Source organism: Desmodus rotundus, chromosome 2, assembly GCF_022682495.2.
Source record: "Desmodus rotundus isolate HL8 chromosome 2, HLdesRot8A.1, whole genome shotgun sequence".
NCBI lineage: Eukaryota > Metazoa > Chordata > Mammalia > Chiroptera > Phyllostomidae > Desmodus > Desmodus rotundus.
In genome coordinates this window covers 151020457-151037558 of record NC_071388.1, presented here as the reverse complement: position 1 = coordinate 151037558, position 17102 = coordinate 151020457, and the positions used below count along the sequence as shown (strand labels likewise).

The 17102-nt window shown below is 35.7% G+C and overlaps 1 protein-coding gene and 1 pseudogene across 4 annotated transcripts in view; one reads left to right on the top strand and one right to left on the bottom strand.

The window, feature by feature from the left end:
• Positions 1-17102, top strand: part of KCNH7 (potassium voltage-gated channel subfamily H member 7) — a 488226-nt gene that overhangs the window by 199540 nt on the left and 271584 nt on the right. The window lies entirely within an intron of this gene.
• Positions 13511-14785, bottom strand: LOC139440672 (targeting protein for Xklp2 pseudogene; annotated as a pseudogene).

The window sequence follows — 17102 nt, the reverse complement described above, 5'->3', positions numbered from 1 at the left end:
TGTAACACAAATGAAAGAGGCATTCTGGCAGTAGAAATGACCCTGCCCATGTAATAAAATATTGACAAAAATACACCACTTCACAAGCCCACATGCATGTTCTGCCTTTTCTTGCAAAAGCACAGTATATAGCTAAGTTGGAAATCTTTCAGTTAATTGCATAATTCAAAAGTGTATATTGTGTACCTATTGTACATAATGCATTACAAGGGTCGTGATGGATACAGAGCAAGATTCAGAGACAAAAGTTAATCATAAGGGCCTCATAATCAATTTGTTAAAAAAAAAAAAGCATATGCACTGCCTACAAGAGACCCTCCTCAGAAAAAAAGACCTACACAGACTAAAAGTGAAGGCATGGAAAAATATGCCAAGCAAATGGACAGGAAAAAAAAAAGATGGGGTAGCAATATTTATATCAGACAAAATAGACTTCAAAACAAAAGCCATAAAAAGAAACACTGAAAGATACTTCATAATACTCAAGGGAAGAATCTGTCAAGACATAAACATTGTTAAAATATATGCAGCCAACATAGGAGCACCCACATATATGAGGAAAATCTTGAAGGACTTCCAGAAAGATATAGACAGCAACACACTTATATTAGGGGATTTTAATACCCCACTGTCAAAAATGAACAGATCTTCCAGACAAAATGTCAATGAAGATATTGCAGCACTGAACAATGTCCTAGATCAAATGAACTTAACTGATATATATAGAACCTTTCAGCCCAAAGAAGCAAAATACACATTCTTTTCAAATGCATATAGAACAGTTTTAAAATAGGCCATATAACAGGACATAAAACAAGACTCAACAAATTCAAGAAAATTGATATCATATCAAGCATTTTCTCAGACCACAAGGGCCTGAAGCTAGAAACCAACCACAAGAGAAAAACAAAAACATGCAAATTCATGGAGATTGGATAGCATGCTATTAAACAATGAATGGGTTAATAATGAGATCATGGAAGAAATCAAAATATTTGTGGAAACAAATGAAATTGAGCACACAACAGTCCAAAACTTATGGGACCCAGGAAAGGCAGTCCTGAGAGGGAAGTTGATAGTGATACATACAGGCCTACATAAAAAAGACAGAAATATTTCAAATAAACAACCTAACCCTACATCCACAAGAACTGGAGGAAAAACAACAAACAAAGCCCAGAGCAAGTAGAAGGAAGGAAATAACCAAGATATGACATACAGACTAAAAGAACAATCCAAAGGATCAATAAATACAGGAGTCGGTTCTTTGAAAAGATGAACAAAATCAACAAGCCTTTTTTTCATGAAGAAAAAATTAGAGGACCCAAGTAAACAAAGTCAGAAATGAAAGAGGTGAGATTACAACTGATACCACAGAAATACAAAGAATTGTAAGAAATCATTGCAAACAGCTATATGCCAAGATATTTGAAAACCTAGATGAAATGGACAAATTTCTAGAAAAATATAATCTTCCAAAACTGAATGAAGAAGAAGCAGAAAACCTGAACAGACCAATAACAGCAAAGGAAATTGAAGCAGTCATCAAAAAAGTCCCAACACACAAAAGCCCTGGACCAGATGGTTTCATAGGAGAATTTTATAAAACATTTAAGGAAGAGCTAACCCCTATCCTTCTCAGACAATTCCAAAACACCTCAAAAGAGGAAAGACTCCAAAACTCTTTTTACGAAGCTAGCATCATCCCAATTCCAAAACCAGATAAAGACAAAACAAAGAAAGAAAACTACAGGCCAATATCACTGATGAACATAGATGCTAAAATCCTCAACAAAATATCATCACACCACATCCAGCAATACATTAAAAGGATCATACACCATGATCAAGTGGGACTCATCCCAGGGATGCAAAGATGGTACAATATATGCAAATCAATAAACATAAAACATCACATAAACAAAAGCAAAGATAAAAATCACATGATCATATTCAATAGATGTGGAAGGTACAGCACCCATTTATGATAAAAACCCTCAGCAAAGTGGGAATAGAGGGAGCATTCCTCAACATAATAAAGGCCATATATGAGAGACCTACAGCCAACATCATACTCAATGGGCAAAAAGTAAAAGCTTTCCCACCAAGATCAGGAACAAGACAAGGATGTCCACTTACAGCACTTCTATTCAATATAGTATTGGAATCCCCAGCTACAGAGATCAGACAAGAAAAAGAAATAAAAGGCATCCAAATTGCAAAAGAGGGAATAAAACACTCACTGTTTGCAGATGATATGATAGTGTACATAAAAAATCCTATAGACTCCACCAAAAATCTATTTGACCTAGTAAGTGAATTTGGCAAAACAGCAGGATTCAAAATCAATATTCAGAAATTGAAGGTATTCTTATACACCAACAATGAAATATCAGATCAGAAATCAGGAGCAAAATCCCATTTGCTAAAGCAACAACAACAAAAAGTACCTAGGAATACCTAAACAAGGTAGGTAAAAGACCTGTACTCCTAAACTACACAACACTGAAGAAAGAAATTAAGGAAGACACAAATAAATGGAAGCATATACCATGTTCATGGATTAGAAGATAAACATCATCAAAGTGTCTGTACTACCCAAGCAATGTTTAGATTCAACTCAATCCTTATTAAAATACCGATGACATATTTCACAGATATAGAACAAACATTTCAAAAATTTGTATGGGCCATAAATGACCCCAAATAGCTGCAGCAAATTTGAGAAAGAAAAACAAAGCAGTAGGGATCACAATGCCTGATATCAAACTATATTACAAGGCCACTATAATCAGAACAGTCTGGCACTGTCATAGGAACAGATACATATACCAATGGAACAGGATAGAGAGCCCAGAATAAAACCCAGGTCTCTGTGGTCAATTAATATTCTACAAAGGGGGAAGAACCATAAAATGGAGTAAAAATAGCCTCTTCAACAAATGGTGTTGGAAGATCTGGACAGCTACATGCAAAAAAAGTGAAACTCAATCACCAACTTACACCATATACAAAAATAAATTCAAAGTGGATAAAAGACTTAAATATAAGTCAGGACATCATAAAAGTCCTACAGGAGAACATGGGCAGGAAAATCTCAGATATTTCACACAGCAATATTTTCTCCAATATATCCCCTAAAGCAAGGAACATAAAGGAAAGAATAAACAAATAGGACTTCATCAAATAAAAAGCTTCTGCAAGGCTAAAGAAACCAGCAGTAAAATGAAAAGGGAACCAACCATATGGGAAAATATATTTGCCAATGATACCTCAGACAAGGGTCTGATCTCCAAAATGCATAAAGAACTCACACAACTCCATTCCAGAAGATAAACAACCCAATTAAAAAGTGGGCAAAGGACCTGAACAGACACTTCTCCAAGGACATACAGAGGGCCCAGAGACATATGAAAAGATGCTCAGCATCACTAGCCATCAGAGAGATGCAAATTAAAATCACAATGAGATACCACTTCACACCAGTCAAAATGACCATAATAAACAAATCAACAAACAACAAGTGCTGGCGAGGATGTGGAGAAAAGGAAACCCTAGTGCACTGTTGGTGGGAATGCAGACGGGTGCAGCCACTGTGGAAAACAGTATGGAATTCCCTCAGGAAACTAAAATGGAGCTGCCTTTTGACCCAGCAATTCCACTGCTGGGATTATACCCTAAGAATCCTGAAACACCAAGTCAAAAGCACCTATGCACCCCAATGTTCATAGCAGCACAATTTACAATAGCCAAGTGCTGGAAGCAACCTAAGTGCCCACCAGTAAATGAGTGGATCAAAAAATGATGGTACATTTACACAATGGAACACTATGCAGCAGAAAGAAAGAAGGAGCTCCTACCTTTTGCGACAGCATGAATGGAACTAGAAAGCATTATGCTAAGTGAAATAAGCCAGGCAGTGAAAGATATATACCAGATGATCTCACCTATAAGTGGAACTTAATCAACAAAACAAACAAGCAAGCAAAATATAACCAATGAAATAAAGAACAAACTGACAGTAAGCAGATGGTAGGGAGGAGAGGAATAATGAGGGAAAATAGGAGGAAGGGCCATCCAGGAACATGTATAAAGGACACATGGACAAAGCCAAAGGGGGTAGGATGGAGGATGGGGGGTGGGGATGACTGGGGCAGGGGGGCATTGTGGAGTGCAAATGGAGACAACTATACTTGAATGACTATACAAAATAAATAAATAATTGAACTACAATAAAGTAATTAAAAATAAAAAAGAAAAGGAAAAAATTTAAAAATACAAAAAGTATATGCAAATGAGTATTAAATGGTATATAAAGCAAATGATGAAATATATAAAGGTACTGTGTTCTAGCTCAGTGCCTTATATATAGGGGATAGTCAATACACATTGATTATTGTGATTAATGTACTAGTGGAGTTGTGTATACAAATGAGTTCTTTTAGAGTCTAGATAGGAACCCTCACGGTAGAGTATTCAGGAAACTTAAACAGGTTTGTTAAGGTAAGGATCAGTAGGGTTTGAGACAGTGAACTTAATCAAGGCTCACCACCACCCCCTCCCTGCCCCATACTTAATACTTACCTGTTGAAACTTATTGGGTTCAGGAGTCTTTAGTTTAACTATAAGGATGTACTCTGCATGGCCTCATTGTCCTCCTTGCTTCTGAGCAAATAAAAGAAAATGACTGTGTGGGCTTCATTGAAACTGAAGTGGTTAAAAAATATGTTTAAGGTTTTCCAATTATGAAACTTATTTAGATGTTCCAGACTCTCTGATATTTTTCTCTGTCATATCTTAAAAGTGTGCTGTATTATTCTGAAATATAAGAAATAATACAAAGAGGTTCCACGTGCCCTTCACTTAATTTCCCCCAGTGGTAACATCTTGTATAACTGCAATATAGCAAACAGGATATTATCATTGATGGAGTCAATATGGAAAACATTTCCATGATAATTAGAATTTCTTAGGTTTCCCTTATGATCACTGTTCCTTCTCTCTTGTCCCAACACCTTCCTTAACCTCTGACAACTTCTAATATCATCTCTGTTTCTGTAATTCTGTGATTTCTAAACTGTTCTATAAATAGAATGATACAGTATGTACCCTTTGGTATTAGTTGTTTTTTCTCCCACTCAACATAGTTGCCTGGACATTTATCCCCATTTTGTATGTATTGATAGGTGCTTTTATTGCTGACTAGTATTCCATGGCACGGATGTATCACAGTTTGTTCAACCATTCATCTACTGAAGAACATCTGTGTTATTTCTGGGATTTGGCTGTTATAAATAAAGCTACTATAAAATTTCATGTACAAGATTTGTGTGAACATAAGTTTTCATTTCTCTGCAGTAAATTCCCAGGAATACAATTGCTTTATCACATGGTAGTTTCATGTTTATGTTTTAAGAAACCGCCAGACTGTTTCACAGAGTGGCTTTACCAGTTTACATTCTCACCAGCAATGTATGCGTGATTCAGTTCCTCTGAATTCTCTCGAGCTTTTGGTTTTCTCAGTGTTTCTTATTTCAGCCATTTTGATAGATGTGTAGTGATGGTTTATTGTGGTTTTATCTTACATTTCCCTAATAGCAAGATGAACATCTTTTCATGTTTTTTTGCCATCAGTATATCCTCTCAAGTATAGTATATGTTCATATCTTTCATCTATTCTCTAATTGAGTTGTTTGTTTCTTTCGATGTTCATCTTTTTGAGTTACACAGTCGAGACTAGTCCTTTGTTGGTTATGTGTTTGGTAAATATGTTCTCCCACTCTGCAGCTTGCTTTTGTCAAAGGCCTTTTTGCCTTTTGTCAAAGGCTTTTAGTTTTAAAGAAGTCCAAATTATCAGTTTTTCTTTTGATGGGTAATGACCATGGTGTCAAGTCTGAGAACTTTTGCCTAGTCTAGATCTTAAAGATTTTTCTCCTATGAAAAAAATTATAGCCTTATATTTTACATTTAAACCTGTTATACATTTCAAATTTTTTATATAAAGTGTGAGGTTCAGGTCAAGTTTACTTGTTTGGTTGGTAGGGTTTTTGCCTATGTAAGGGAAGTCCAATTACTTCATCTCCACTTGTTGAAAATGCTACCTTTCCTCCACTGAATGGCTTCTGTAACTTTGTAAAAATAAGCAGAGCATTTTTGTGTGGATCTGCTTCTGGCTTCCCTGTTCTGTTCCATTGATTTATTTATCTGCACCTCTCCTAATATCCCAGTAGCAATGTAATAAGTCTCAAAATCTTAGACTGATGCCTCCCACTTCATTAATTTCAAAATTGTTTTAACTACTCTATTTCCTTTGTTTTTTCATATAAATTTTGAATACTCTGGTCTATATTTACTTTAAAAAACACTGCTAAGATTTTGATAGGAATTATTTAAAACTGTATACCAATTTGAGGAGAATTGAATTTATTACTATTGAGTCTTTCAATCCATGAACATTTAAGTCTCTTCATATGTTTATAAATATTTATAAATTTGCATAAATATATAATTATAATTATAGTTATAAATCTTCTTTGGTTTCTTTCATCAGCATGGTGTAGTTTCCAGCATACAATTTCTGTACATGCTTTTTAGATTTACATTTACACTTAAGTATTTCATTTTGGAGTATGATTGGAAATGGCATTGCATTTTTAATTTTTGTTCACTGTAAGTATGTCATATATAATTAATTTTTGTATGTTTATCTTGTATTCTGTGACCTTAATGAATTCACTTATTAGTTAAGAAGTTTTTTGGCAGATTCCTTGGGATTATCTATGTAGACAATCATGTTATCTACTAACAGGGATAGTTTTATTTTTCCTTTCCCATCTGGATACCTTTTATTTTATTTTCTTGCCTTATTAAACTAGCCAGAATTTCTAGCATTATGTTGAATAAAAATTGTGTGAATAAACAGTTTTGCCTTTTCCTACTTAGAAGGAAATTATTCGATCTTTAACAATCTCTGGTATTTAAATCTTAGTATTATAGCTTTTATTTTTGTTTTTAATGTCTGTTTTCCTTACAGGTAAAGCAGAGGAAGGACCTTGAAATGTAGTATTTGTATTCATGGGCTTTGAGTTTGCTCAGGACTAGGTGTGATTTAACCCTCTGTTCCTTCCCAGTAGTGTTACCTCGGCAAGCTTCATAACCCCTCTAAGCCTCACTTTATTCAGCTGTAAAATGTGCATTGCATTTATTCATTACATAAATTTAAAATCAATATTTGTAAAACATTTTTCCTTTTTATTGAATTCATTGGGGTGATGTTGGTTAACAAATTTATGAAGGTTTCTGGTGCACAATTCCACAGCATATCATCTTTACACTGTATTGATGTCTCCTTCATAATAAAAGTATTTGCCTATCTTACAGAATTATGATAACTGAATGACATAAGACTGACAAAATACCTAGCACATGGTAGGAATTTCAATTTTAGCTATTATCACTGTTACTATTAGACTGCAAGTATCAAATGAAAACCTGTCTTATAATAACATAGTTAGATTGCTGATTCTCAATGGGCATGAGGAGAATAATATTATCCCCACCCCAAGGAACATTAGAAATGTCTGGAGACATTTTTGGTTGCTGCAGTTGGGGGGATGGGGAGGTCCTACTGGTGTCTACCAATAGAGGTCAAGGATGCTGTTAAACATCCTATAATGCACAGGACATCCTTCATAATAAATAATTATCTGCCCCCAAATTTTAATATAGCTAGGTTGAGAAAACCTGAATTAGATGGACAATAGATGTACTGTATATGTGGAAATATATGAAAAATACCTTACAGTTTACTAGTGAATCCTTTCTTCTCTTTAATCTTGGCCTAAACCCACCTTTTCCAGGATTCCTTCCAAATTGGCCCGTCCAAATTCAGAACTTGCCTTAGTCTGGCACCCTTTAAATAATATATAATTTATGCTTCTAGATTGCGATTAGGTTGCCAGACAGAGTGAATATTTATATTCTGAGGCTGCATATTCTTTGGGAATAACTCTACTTTTTTAGTATACATTGCTGATAGTCATTAAATACATTTAATAACTCATCTTTGATTTGGCTTTTTTTGGTCTTGAACTCTGGTTACTTTTAAAATACATGTTTTTCTTTATGCTTTTTTTTTCAGAAATTCTTCACAGTTAATGATGTAACAACTTGTCTGCCAATAAGATCCAGTAATGGTGCTAGAAAATTGTTCTTCAGATTGCAGTTTCTCACATGGGACTGCCAAAAGATAATGTAAAGATAAGCACTATGAAAGATGACACATTTGAACATTTTTTTAAATCTTAACTTTGGCTTACATATAAACTTACATATTAGTATTTGGGTCTAAGGGGCAATAAATTACAATAATTTCTTCTTCAAGATCAGATAGGAATTAACACATCAGCTTTCTAACCAGTCAAATGGATTAAAGAATAAGTTTAGATGTTTGGCAACATATAACTATTTCGTATTTCTCTTCCACTAATATAAGATGATTCAAGGAATAGTCAACAAAGCACATACTTACCTCATAAGCTACAAGGGCAATCAATCCCCCAACCCACAGGCTCTGCTTAAAGAGACAAGAAGACCACCCTACATAAGGAAAGAATTAAGTCTTGGAGAGAGAGGCCATAAATGTAAGATATTTCCAAATAAAAACATAAGAATGAGGTTCCTCCCAACCATTAATGTGGAAAATGACACTATAGACACCAGAACAGAAGACACAGAGGAAGTATATTCTAATGTAGGCAAAGTGATAGGGATTGTAAGGAATAAAGATGAAAGGATGTCCCAATGTTGAGTCCTCCTGATTGAGGTCTTAATTAATTGCCTACAACAGACCCTTCCTGTAAGACTCTAGAATTAAGAAGAGTGGAGGAGAGTGGGGAGGAAGGCAGCCAGGTAGTCCTAGGCAGAGAAGTTCTCTGGGGAAAGGTGGAGGGTTGAGAGTTGAATTGCACAGAGCAAAGACAAGCTCTGTCACTCAGTAGGATGTGTCAGGCTGGCCTATCAAAGCCCAGTGCAAACCTGGGCCTTTGGAGGAAAGTAAAATGAGTAGGTAATCAAAGAATCTGTAGGCTAACTCAGTGGGATTTTTTGGTTGCATTCATTTCAATTGATATATTGCTATCATTTGTATGAAAAATTCTTAAGAAGCAACTGAACGTGGTCAGTTTATTAAAAATTGCACCATGTGATGTGACATAATGAATTTTCATGATTAGTTTTTTGTTTGGCATTAAAATACTGAAGCCCTAAATCATCCAGGCCTGGAAACAAGAGAAAAACGTTTATCCAGACAGTGAGGAAAAGGGAATGTGAGAAACCAGCCAAGGCTAATTTTTCATGGATTAAAAACATGATGAGTGTCCAGCAACTAGCAAGGACCAGCAATCACATGACGTTGGCTCTGCTTGATAACACTTGGCAACAGCTGTAATGAGTGTCCTACAAACAGAATGATTCAGGTAAAAGCTGGAAAACTTTCAATGAAACATCTTTCCTCCGAGGAAGGTGAATGCTTTGTATACATTGAATCAATTCTTCATTTCTGTCTTTGGCTATGATTCTGGTTTTTGGATAATGCTGATTTTAGGCTATCTGCAGGAAATAATGTCACCTCATAAAATATTCTTGTTGTCAAATAGGAAAATGTACTAAATAAATGCTACTAAACATCAATTTGGAAATGAGACATTCTATGCATGGATTTCAAAATACCCGAAATCAAAGTAGGTACAAAAAGGAAGCTCTAATGAAATGAACATGGCTCTTCCAGCAAAGGTGAAATGAGCTTTTGTTGCACATTTTAAAGTGAAAAACAAAATTATTCTCATTAGTTGTGGGTAAACAGAGAACCCACATAGGGGGAATATTTGATAGCTTTTTATGGCAGCAAAATGTTTCCAAGAGCATTTCTGGCTTATGGATAAAAACTCATGGTGAAGGCAAGTTTCCTCTCAGATTACAAGAGAACAGCATGGTTTTCCAGCATCTTCTCAAATGTGAGCAACTTCAAATGTATAATATGATAAAGAAACAGACTATTTTGCTGATAGTTTTTTTTATCAGTGGTTACTTTGTACAAAATGAAATGGGAAGAATTCTAGGTCAAGATTTTCTATTTTTCATTAGGTAACAAAGAAAAAGAAGATGTAAATAGATCACTCTTGACCAAGTTATTATCTAAAAAGAATTAGTAGAAATCGTGATTCGGATGTACCTGTCAAGGCGGCATTTCTGACCCTGTGTGGGTGAGTGTAAAATCAGCACTAAGACCTGCAAAACTTTAAGGTCAAAAATAATGACTAAACTCATCATTTTAGGGCAATACATAATTCAGGCACCCCAGATCAATCTGGAATAGGCAACAATTATACACTTGTGCAGGGAAAGAGACCATAAAAAGTAGAAAATTTCCTTCTGGACCTATTATGTTATTATTATCCCCATCAAGAGCAATTTCATTGCATTTGTCTCCCATTGTATTTTGAAAAACTTAAGGAAAGAGATTGTGTCTTCCCTGTTTTTGTAAACTAAAGCTGATGTCATGGCACATAGTGCATTGAAATATTCACTGAGGAAGTGAAATTATAGAACAACCCCAGAATATGATCTCTGTGTCAGATGTGCTAAATCAACACTGTTCAACAGAGATTTCTGTGGTGGAAATTTTAGGCACTGCCCAATTTGGTAGCTGCTCACTGCACAGAGCTATTAAGCACTTGAAATATGGCCAGTGCAACTGAGGGACTGAATTATTAATGTTATTTGATTTTAAATAATTAAATAATGTTATTTGAAAAATGTAAAATAAAGCAGCCACATGTTGGACAATATGCTGCTACATTTCACAAAAGAGTGAAGGAAATAAAAGGTGTTAGATATGTCATCTGCTATTTAAATATACTTGTCTATTATCTGTCCCCATCTCAATTTATGATCTTTAATCAAGTAAGAAATCAAAAATAAATCTCATATATAAGGTTAGCTTGACCAGTCTTTTCCTTGTTGACTAGTAGTTGCCAAATGTCACTTACCCATCTCAACCATTGACTCCGTGTAGAGCAGAGCACGATGGAAGACACTAAGCACATAGACTTGTTGGGATCCTAGGACTGTCAAGCATTTGCAGAGTACTCGTGGAGATGTTCCTTAAACTCTGTGTGTCTAGGTTCCCTCATCAGTGAAACGAGGATTCTGCCCTTTGCTAGGTTGTTGGGGGATCAATGACATTACTCTTAATCCTTGTTGCAACGCCTGATACATAAGAGGTAGTTAATGGCAGCTGTTACTACTGTGGTCATTGTTAAGGGTAAGAATGTGCTAAATGCTGTGAGGATATTGGAGGATATAATACAGTCCCTGACATTTTAGAGAGGTTTGTAAAAAACTTTCATTTATCCTACATAGATACCAATAATTTTTCTCTCCTTTCTCAATATGTCATGAATCCTAGTCCATGATATAAAGATGAGAGGCAACTCTACAAGACCCTGTATGCTTTTGAGAGATTCCTGTCCTACTTACATCTTCACACTCCTAGAACAGGCACAGGGTAACTAGTGCTTCAAAATGGTTATTGAATTTAAATGATATAAAATATAGCCTTCACTGCAGCTACTAAGACAAGTATTGCCCTTATAATGCACAACAACCAGCAATAGCTACAAATAGAAAATGCAATTGAATAGATAAATGCTTCGTTAACTATAATAATACTTACCTCATACACAACTCTTTCATTGTACACACACACGGTAAATAAGTAATCTAGAAGAAATAGCAATAACTGTGAAGGACCCATGGGAAAGAAATTATCAAACTATATAAACTATCAAACATATATGAAGAGGACTCAAGTTAATGCAAAGGCAAACCTTGTTTCTGGATGGGAAGATTAAATGTAGCGAAGCATAGGACTTTTAAAAATCAATGGTTTGTGGAGAATTTTCGAGAAAGTTTTGTAAAATAAAAATAATAAGCTTACCCTATCGAGTACTAGAATAAATTTTAGAGCTGCAATAAGCAAATCCACATAATATAAATAGAGGAATAGACATATAATAAGTGGGATAAAATAGATGAATTCAAAATGGGTTCCAGTAAAAATAAGAGTTTAATGTAATAAGTCAGTCACATGTGTGTGGGGAAAAAACTGGTTTAGCATCTCACCTCATACTGTATACCAGTTCCTAAAAAGTACTTTATTATAATAAATTCTAGATGGGTTAGTGGATTATATGAAATGACACCAAGAAACAAGAAAATCGTGTTTATCTGTTGTGAGGAAGGTATACTGAACATCAGAGAAGGTAAACCCTGTAGATAACAATATTTATGTGCCTATAGACTCAACTTTCTACCATCCTAAATGTATAAGCACATTAAATTATAAGCCAAAATGTGTGAAAAAACAGTTTTATAAGCACAATCAAAAGGAACTTCATAGAATACTGCGGTTAGGAATTCTTCAGCTAAAGCTCTTGACTCAAATGCTGACAGGATGATATATAACCTAACTTTTCAACCACAGGCTAATTATTGCACTCTAATTTTTTTTCTTCACAATAAAAATTTGCAGTACTGTACCTCGTAGGGATAACATGACAAATATTAAATGTATAAATCTAGGTGAATGACCTAAAACATAGCAAAATGCTCAATAAATCGTAACTTAAAAATAAGGGGTAGATATTCTTGTTATATAGTTCTATATATTAGGAATATTAATATTTTTCTCATATAAATGTTTCAAATAATTTTTTAAGATTTTATAATATAAAATGGAGGGCTTGACAAATTTTAAGACATTAAATAACAAAAACAGGTAGGGGAAGACAAATACACATTTATTGTAGCCCAGGCTACTGGAGGACTTAGTGCGTGTGCTGCATGGCATTCCCTGTTATAATCAACACCCATAGGGGAAGAACGTGGCTTAACAGCGGCAGCTCTGCCCACAGCTTGCTGAAGGCTCTGTGAAGCTCCCCATTAGTCCGTGCAGTCTTCTTCCTTGTTTGTTCAGTTAATGAGGCTTTCCCCCTCAAAGCAAAGAGCTCCTTAACTCGAAATCCATTTTGTGCAAAAAAGAGGAAAGAATCTCATATGTGATTATTCCTTATGGATGCCATGACTTAACTCCTATCTCAGTATTTAACTATCTTTATTTTCTGATTTAAAAATAGAAAAAAGGGGGAGGAGTGCAGATAAGGGCAATAGAAATTACGCTGTGCTGATATAAAGACTTTAAATTCTTGTCAGAGTTAAACTCATCTTAAAAGTCAACTGGTGGTTCAAAGGAAATAACTACGTGGGATCTGATCAAGACATGTGTGAGTTGAATCTCGTTATCACCCTAAACATTGCAGGATAACAATTCTCAGCACAGTTAGGGTCCATGCTTGTTTGGTAGGAAAAAGTCTGAAAAAATGGGTTCTCTCCACACCCCCATGACAAAGAAAGAAGACTCCTGGTTTGATGAAAAAAGCGGCTCCTGTTCCTAAGTGGACTCACATTTATGGATTCTTTTCTCAGGCAGTTCATTGGGCAAGATGGGCACACCTTCAAGAATTCTGGGATCATGTTTCTATGCTCTGATTTACATTGTTGCAGTTTCTTGAGCTCCTCGGCCTTCTGATCCGCTGCACTGTCGCAGGTCACAGGTCTTGCGCGCTGTGTAGTTTGCAGCACAGGAGTCTGTGGGTCCCTGGAAATCTTAGCCACAGCAGACTGTGATGGTAACAGAGTAATATCATCCTTCTTGCTCCTCAAGTGATGTCTGTTAGGTGTTCATTTACAGAAGTCTTTGACCTGCTGTGCAAAAAGCATATATGGAAAAGCTGTTTCATCAAATGTTCTTTTCTTTCCTTGACACAGGTTGAAAGGCCTTATAAAGGTGCATCCCTTAGTCGGTCGGACAGGAGACGGAGGACACTTTCACTGTTCAGGTGTAAAGTCCACTTCATTATTTCCCTCTTGGCTCTTAGGATGTTGTTTGATTTTCTCATCTATGTGGAAGTGGAAGTTAACTGATTTGGTTATTTGGCTCACTGAATTCACAGGTTGGCCTGCTCCTGCAGGAGCAAGTTTCTTGAATTCTTCATTCTTTTTCCACATCTCCATCACTCCCTGCTGCATTTTCATGCTTTTTTCCAACTCTTGCTCCTCAGTACTTCTTAAAATCTTCTGCTTTGCAGGTGGTATACAAGGCAGAATATGGTTACTCTTGGCTTTCTCCTTCTTTCCAGAAATATCTTGACAAGCAGTACCATCTTCCTCCTCTTCTGGCTTCTTTTTATTGTTAGAAAATTTCATTCTTTGGATAGAATTTCACTCCTGATTACAGACTAGCGCATCTCTTGGCTTTCATTTTTTCATGGTATTTTTCTTTCTGTGCCAAATCTTTCGAGCAGAGAGTCTAACAGATCTTCTCTGAGGCTGGGATGGGGTATTTCTCAGGGTGGCTCCCTTCACTTCCAGGGAAGAACAAGCATTTGAGGGAATGGACTGTTGCGCCAGATTTTCTTTTTATGACTCTTTTTAATAAGGGTTGTCACCTGATCTCAAAATATGGCAATACCTTGCTGAGAATTTACCTTTCTCAAAGGAGTTTTTCCTGAAAAAGCCCCATCCCATGCTTCCAGGAAACATTCTCCAATTGGCTGTCTCTTCAAACCAAGAGTCTATGTTTAGGGTATCTTCCATTTCATTCAAAGATACAAAGTTGATGAAGTCTATGGGAGCATCGTACGAGTAAGGCTTTAACTTGTGACATTGTCCCCACTTGTGGTTTAATCTGTAAGCCCAATCAAAGTTACAATATGCTTTCACATCCCTTCTGAAGTCTCAAAGTTTAGCAGAACCACTGTGGGACTCATTCTGTAGTGTTGAAAATTTGAACTCAGGCTTTCCAGTCCTAATATTTTGATTTTATATAGGCGATCTAATTTTATTTCATTTTAAATAATTAACTGATTGTCACAACACTATTTCTTGAGTGGTCTATTCTTCCCAAAATGTTTTAAATGCCATTTTTTCAAGCTATATTAATATTTATTCATATGTATCTTTCTGGACTCTGTAGTGTTGAGCTTGATTGGAATTGTTTTAGATTTATAGATTAATTTAAGAAAACTGACTTCCTAAAAAACTGAGTTTTTAAATTTGGAGACAATATATTTCTCGAATTATTGAGTTCTTTTTCATATTGCACATTCAATAAACTTGGAGTTTTCCTCAGTCATCATACAATCGTTTTCAGTTTATTATCAAGAATTTTTGTTGTTATCCTTGTTGGTATCACAAATTATATTCTTTTACCATTATATTTTCTAATTGGTATTTCTGATTTATTAAAAAAAACTGTTGAGCTTGAGGAACTTACTATCTTGCTGTGTAATTTTGTTACTTCCAACAATTTTCAGTTGATTCACATGAATTTTCCATTAGATCATCTCATCATCCACAAGTCAGAGGGGCTTCTGGAAACATCTCACTGCCATAAAAGCAATCAAGTCCCCGCCCATGTGAATTCTCTCTTTACCCATGTTAGTAAGAGTACATTTTATTTTTCACTTTAAAAAGTACAACAAAACTCACTTCAGCTTTGCTGGAAGGTTCACGTCCATTTCAAGAGCTTCTTTTTTGTACCTACTTTGATTTCAGTTGTTTTAGAATCCATGCACAACACGTCTTGTTTCCAAACTGATTTTAGTAGCATTTATTTAACACATTTTCCTATTGTGTCAGTGGTGTGATGAAAACATAACCACATGGGATCACTCACCAGAGCTCTTGCTCTGAGAAGATTTTACTTATTCAATAGCTCATTGGTGAGACAGGTGAGTGATCTATAATTTGGAAGCCCAGAGGAATATGTATGTACACATCCATGTATCTTGATGTAACATTGCTAATTTGTCATTCTTTATTTTCATGCAGTTTGATGCTTTCAATTAAAACTGCAAAGACTGTACATATGAGACTTCCTTAAGTTGTATAGTCAATAAATCAGTCATTCTTTTGATTCACAATCTCTGAATATCCAGTATGCGCAAGTCACTACTACAGTCTGGGACTGCAAGGAAACAGATACAGTTTCTGCTCTCAAAGAATTTACTCACCAGAAAAATTTAAGTGATTTCTATGTGACTCTCTCCTGGCAATCAAGGCAGTGACAGATGTCGTGGCCAGATTATTCCTGAGTGCAAGCCAGCCTCTAAGCCACCGCAAGTTTCTTAGCAGTTCCAGCTCAAAGACGTTAAAGTTTTATTATACAAGGAAATATGAAAATAACTGGTAATCTCATATCCTTGTTTTTATTGTATTAACAAATATTTAGCTATTCATTTTAAATAATTTCTACACACTGTGTCCCATAGTCTCCTCTGTCTTTTTATTTTAGCTACTACCTCTACCTTTCATGATAAATTATTTTTTTTGTTGTAGCCTTTCTTTCCAATGTGAGCTATTTAATGTGATCCCTTACCCTGCAGCTCTTTCTGCTACAGTGCTAATGCATAACAGAATACTAGAAAGCCAAACAACCAAACCCTGTGGGGTAGAATAGAGCTTGAATATTCTCATGTTATTTGAATGCCGGTTACCCAATTCTATTTTTTAAATCATGTAGTAACTCTAAAGCATAGAAAAAAGGAAATCTTGCTGCCTGGGCCCTGACTCTGCCTAAAGCAGCTATACCTCTAAACTTCCTCATTCCCCACCAGTCCCCCCCCCCCGCCCCAACGAGCTCCTACGTGCCTAAAGTGAGAAAATGATAAGAAACATTTGTTGACGGCTATCATGTGGCAGGTAAAATTCTAACTGCTTTTTCTGCATACTCATTCAATCTTCACAACGCTGTCATGAAGCAGCACTCTTTTTTCTTCTTCTATAGACAAGCGAATGAAGGGTAAAGTAAACCGTCCAAGGCGTTAGCCTAGAATGAAACAAAGCCAGGATTTGTACCCATTTGTACCCAGAAAATCTTACTGTAGAAAATTCAGAGATCAATCTCATCTCTCACCCCATCACCAATAAAGGATAAAATTGAAACCAAGGGAGGTACTAAAGCTTCTTTTGACACATAGGTA